The sequence below is a fragment of the Vanacampus margaritifer genome, chromosome 9 (assembly GCF_051991255.1).
Source record: "Vanacampus margaritifer isolate UIUO_Vmar chromosome 9, RoL_Vmar_1.0, whole genome shotgun sequence".
Lineage (NCBI taxonomy): Eukaryota > Metazoa > Chordata > Actinopteri > Syngnathiformes > Syngnathidae > Vanacampus > Vanacampus margaritifer.
Window position 1 is genome coordinate 10,950,923 of NC_135440.1, and position 6,067 is coordinate 10,956,989.

Here is a 6,067-nt window from a genome sequence, read left to right on the forward strand (position 1 = left end):
TAGGCACTGTATCGTAAACTATAAACTATGAACATTTTAGGAAACAAATATCAGTGATCTATCAACCATCATTTGATATCTTGTTTTAACGATACAAAAATGAAGACTTTTTGGGTTTATAAAATGGCTAAATAAGGTACTTAAAATGTCCATAACATACCATGGCCTTCTATTTATCCCCCATACAAACTGTGACTCAAATGGGGACCGTGCATTTGCATTTTTAGCCACAACTCTATAGAACCATCTTCCACAATATGTTAGATCTCCCGAATATTTGGACTGTTTCAAACATCTGAAAACCTGTTATTCATCAAGCCTTTCTGAAGAACGATAGACCTCCCTTTTATTCCCATTCTCGTTATTTTTTATTCTTTAATTTTTTGTTTGTTTTCTTTCATTTCTATTCTAGTGTTGATTTCTCTTAGTGTCACTTTTGCAAGCAAGTTGTTACTGGCTGCTTTAAAAAGTGCTATATAAATAAAACATTACTCACTTAACAATTTATTCAAAATAAATACATTCTCTTTCTTTCATTTCAATACGCCTTTAATGTCCGTAAAGTGAAAATAAATAGAACCACATCGAAGAGTGTTGTAGATAATCCTGCAAAATTTGAATAAATAATAAAAAACAAAACACCAAGTATATAAAACGAAGCTTAAAAACATAAAATAATTAAGCCTTTTGTCCTGCTCTCGAATGCTGAAACTGCAGTAAACCCCCACATACTCACCCCTCATATGGGCATGAATTAAACAAGGATTTTCGCAATCGTGGCCCGGCTTGGTCCAGATTGTCCGCGAATAGCGAGGGCCCACTGTATAGTGAATCCCAACTATAACGGAGTTCATCATTCGCATGTCCGTTATAACGCCAATTTTGAAGCTATCACTTTGTTTTTATTGGCTTTTACAGTATACTGGTTAAGTTCAACTTTTAAGAGTCACATGCGTTCTGTGCAGCAAAATGTACCACATTTCAGGCAGCACTTAGGTTACTTGCAATAGCAACATAATTAAAAGCAGTATACATACATTGTTTGATTGTCTTTTGCATTTTTGGGTCAGTTTTGCAATGAATGCCAACAAACCATGGTTTAACCAGGGATGGATGTAACAATAGCCAAACGTCACGATATGACATTATCACCATATGAACCAATATGATATTATCACAATATTGTGGGGAGATTGTTGATATGATGAAGAAAAAAAACCCCTCATGATACCTTATATCTCAATCTCAGAGTTTTCTGCTAAATCCATGCCATTAGGTTTGCCTCTCTCCGTCATCTTGAATTACTATGTAAATAGTGGCAATGTTAATATCACCGTTATAGTTACATCCCTTGACAGTGCAATGCAAACATATGTCATCAGTATCAACTTCTAAAAGTATACGCTTGCCCTGTATTAACCAGTCAGAACAAATCCACCTCTTTATATCTCCTTTTGTTTTAATGGCCAAGTGTGTACATACTGTACAAGTGTACATGTTATATAGGGCCATGATGGCTACTCATAATACACCTAAAGGTTGTAAAAATTACAGACAGATCTGATAATATGAGATCAATGTGCAAACAGAGGCCTAATGGCACGACATCCAAGTTCATGTCCCCAGGAGTAAGTCAGTGCCATTTCACTGAATCTTACTGCCTGGGAATTTGTGTTTCCCACAAATGTCTCCAGTTGACATAGAGTTGCTGGATACAGTGAGCCTGAGGACAGTGAAATGGATGTATGTATTGGAAAACAACAACAAAAATCCTACAAAGCCGCTTTTCTCTTTTGTACTTTTGAACTGTCTCAAAAACATTCTGCCTTGAGCATAGAAATTTTGATGACCAGACGTTGATATCTGATCCAAAACTTCCCTGCAGGAGATTAGCTGAGGTTTTAGTTGTTAAAATGTAAGTCATTTGATTTAGTGCCACTAATATGGCACCCCTCGCCTCCCTGACCCTTGCAACCCTTTCTCATGCGAAGGTGCAGGAACGGTGAGCCTTAGGTTCCGATTCAGCATGAGAAAGTGCACCATCAAGAATGAAAGGCTACTTTTCCAAGAACCTCCTGCTGTGGATATGACATGATGTAATGCCTGGTGTTGTCCGACCTTAAACTTGCCACTGCAAAAGCAGTAAAAGTGGAGCAGCTGCTTGAGATGTAAGGATGATGATGAATCTCTACTGACAAACTGCACATGCGCCTTCTTTTATAGAAATAATAATAATAATCCTCCCCCCAAAATTTCAGTTTTCATTTTCTGCCCAATTGTTGTTGGCTTAGTTATATCATGCCATATTCAACTCTTATCCAAGGCAGGATGTGGGACCTCAACCTAGAGACCCACTGACATCAGCTAACAGAGCTAACACTCAGGACTTGACAGTCAGCACGTACAACCAAACCAATTAACAGTTTCAAATTGCCCATTATATAAGTAATTAGGTTGCACAACCAGCAGTTGCATGCGTAACTGAACATGCAACAATCCCAGATTAGAGCCTGTAATAAGTGCTCTTCCTAGTGCAAAATCTGAGACAACCTTCATGCATCTTTCTGCAAAAACATTGTACAACGATATTCTAGAGCAATATTTATATCATTCGCTGCCATTGACAGCTATAGACGTCAAAAATTCATTTGAACTATTTCTATTTAACATTTGTCCCACTTTTGTTAACAAAAGTATGACAAGCTAGAATTTTTTTAGCGTACATTTAGAACAGATATAAAATTTGCAATTAATCATGAGTTAACTATTGAAGTCATGAGATTAATAACAATTAAAAACATTTAATCGCCTGACACGATTCAAAAAAAAGATTATAAAAATGAAGGGCCTCAGGCGATTAAATATTCTTATCGTAAATAATTGCATGACTTCACTAGTTAACTCACGATTAATCACACATTTTATATCTAAATGTACAATAAAAAAATTATAGGTTTTCATACTCTCGTTAACAAAAGTGGGAAAAAAATGTTAAACTACTGTAATAGAAATAGTTCAAATAAATTTTTGACGTCTATAGCCATCAATGGCAGTGAATGAGTTAACAAAGAAGACATTTAAATCATGTCCTAGCTATATAGGGTGTTTTCACTGATTTTTGTGAAAATGTATTTATGCCACATAAATTTTCCTTTTACTCCATATTGGCATATATCCCATGTTGAGCTGCAGAACTGGTCTCTCACATTGCCAACTACTAGAATGAAGCAGTCCATAACACAGACAGTAGAGGAACATAATTTGTTAGTGCTGTTACATTTACATTACATTACATACAGCCGTAATCTTTTGACAGGTAGTTTGATAGATAGTTCGAGCGTGTAAACTGAATGCTAAACATACAGTTAATCTTTTTGCCGTTTGCATCAAATACAGTAATGTAGATAATGGCGGGGCCGCCTTAGTGATGACTCACCAAAGTTTACTTGCTTTATCAATGGTAGAATGTGTGCGTGTTAAAACCCCTAGGCGGTATTGTGACCCGTTTTGGGCTTTTTGTTGGTTCTGACCAAGCCATTTCAAAATAAAATACTGCCCACGGGTTAATTTGGCGATTTTAATGAGTGTGTTTAAGCTTTACTTATCTTTCGAATTTTTGTTTCTTGGTGGAACAGAAGGGTTGGCAAATTTGTTTTCACAGCAGCCGTGCACAGTGCATCGTTTGGAAGACGCTTTGTAAAGATTCACTCACACTTCCCGCAGGATTTACAAAATAAAAGCCTCTATACATTCCAGCTGTCAAGATACCTTTACTGTGACAAGGTGCAACAAGAACAGACATTTTACTGTGCACAAATTACATTTTCGCCTAAGTGAAAGTAAAAAGTTTCTCGCTGTAAAAGTGCAAATCTTTTTTTTAAACAGTTTGGTTGTGTTGTTTAATCCTTGCGTAAATGTGTGCCTACTTGCAGTTTTTCTATTCAATGTTTCCATTTGATTTGCAAAATCCACATTTTGACGGCAAAACTACGATGCGAGACTGCTTATTTGAGCCTTGCAACCAACAAAAAAGTTTCTGCTGCTCCATCTTTGCTCGCTCCTCTGCTATTCTGCCTTCCTCAATTTGGACCAGGTGCCTGTACTCCACGCTGGGGTCCTCTGTGCGTGGTCTTCCTGGAAGCGGCACGGGCTCTGCCTGTGGTTTGGACCCAGAGTCCCCAGACTCATCAGCAGGTGGCCTCCCTTGATGAAACCAACAGTATCATATCAAAGCAAAGCGCAGAGATGCAATTCTGAGGCCACCAAACCGGACCCCTTCAATGCCTTGGCTGAACCTAGAAATTCTGTCCATAAACCGTATGAACAGAATCGGTGACAAAGGGCAGCCTTGGCAGAGTCCAATCCTCACTGGAAACGAATCCGACTTACTGCCTTACAGTGCGGACTATTACATCAGTCGTACATGGACCGAACAGCCCGAATCAGGGTGTTTGGTACCCCAGCCCGTACTCTTGAAACACCCGCCACAGAACAGCAGCAAAAAACAACAGAACCCTAGCAGGTATATTGACTACTATAATGCTAACAAAGGATACACGTTCTTATCTTTGAAGGAAAAGATACACCGTGTGAAAAAGGGACACAGGACAGGGGTAGCAGCCCGTGTTGGAACTAGCTATGCAGGTCTAAAACTGCTGCAGTACTGCAGAATCCAAAAGAGAGGACGGTCCGGTGAGTTGATTAAAGCGATACAAGACTTATAACTCATTTTCCAATATTGGATTAGGCATTGTTTACAAATAGTAATAGTGCAAATATCTCTGGCATCTTATTCCCTGAATTTTCTTTTAAACCGATTAAGTATCAAAATAAGAACATACCGTGGTGAACGCCATTATCCTGGTCATGTCGTCAGGTTTCATGTCATTCCGTGTGAAGGTGGGGCGGTGGGGGGTGGTCTCTCCTAATGTGGGCAAAGGGTGCTTAGCATACAACATGTAGCTTGGCCTAGCAGAGTAAAAGTCACCCGGATGTTTGCAGTCCAGGTTAGTGACCGTCCACAAATTATATTTCCAGAGTGAACAATGTCAATGGTGATTTGACTAGTAATTTGAGCCTCTGTAACATGCAACTTGTAAACGGTCCCCAACTTCGACTCGCTATGAGCCGGCCGGCTGAATGAGTCGGCCAGTTTTATCTCGGCTTTCGGCTGGATACAAATCTTTGGCGAGTCCTCCGTGGCTGTACTGCTTTTAAAGATGTGCTTCTTTGCGTAATTGCACCTTTGATGTCCGCCACGGGGCGCAATAATTCCTTGTAAGTGGCTTTGTTGTCATTAGCGGCCATTTCATATGCGCGCTGATCATGTGACTATCCAAAATGGCCGATACTGTACTTACTGCAAAAATATTCATAAAAAATTTCATAAAATCATAATCGCTCAACATAGATTGACAATTTTTTTTCAGGGAAGAGTTGAAATTAACCATTTCAATAACAACAACAATAGCTGGTTTGTTTTTCATAAGTCTTGTATTCCTTTAAACAACTAAATGCTAAAGAAGTGTCAACAAAGATATCTTTGTAATTTAACAACATCACAAATGCTTGTTTGCCATCTAGTGTTGCTGTTTTGGCACAATAAGGACAGGCAGGGTTACTCAGCCTCGGCCATCCTAAAGGGAAATATGTGAGTCAGGGAACCCACACCGTAGAGACCCCGTTGAGAGGACACCACCCACGCCCAGGGACCTAGGCTTGTCCGCTAGCCCCACAGAAGCAAGTGGACCAACACCCAAGAGAGGGCAACTAGTTACTATGCCTTACTCATGCTCAAATACAAAACTGAGAACTAAATTAAAGTAATAGTTAGGTTTTTGGTATCCAGTAATCCTTCAGATTAACCAAGCACATTCTTTGACTTGTTTTACCACAGATCAACAACTTCTGAGAGGTGTCACATGAGTCTTCCTGCGTTCTGTTTAAACGTGGCTAATAATTCAACACTTGGCTTGTTATGGAAAAACACAACTCTTATGTAACTTATGTTAGAACGCAGCAGGAGAGAAGGTGTTCCCTTGGTCCTTTTAAGAAACACTCTTCTATT

The 6,067-nt window shown here is 39.1% G+C and overlaps 1 long non-coding RNA gene across 1 annotated transcript; it reads right to left on the reverse strand.

Moving 5' to 3' along the window:
• Window positions 1-3,750: 3,750 nt before the first annotated feature.
• LOC144057237 (uncharacterized) lies at window positions 3,751-5,210 on the reverse strand. The gene is made up of 2 exons (XR_013295192.1): window positions 4,842-5,210; window positions 3,751-4,203 (listed from the first exon to the last, which is right to left on the reverse strand). It is a non-coding gene; the product is annotated as an uncharacterized LOC144057237 (long non-coding RNA).
• Between the last annotated feature and the right edge of the window lie 857 nt (window positions 5,211-6,067).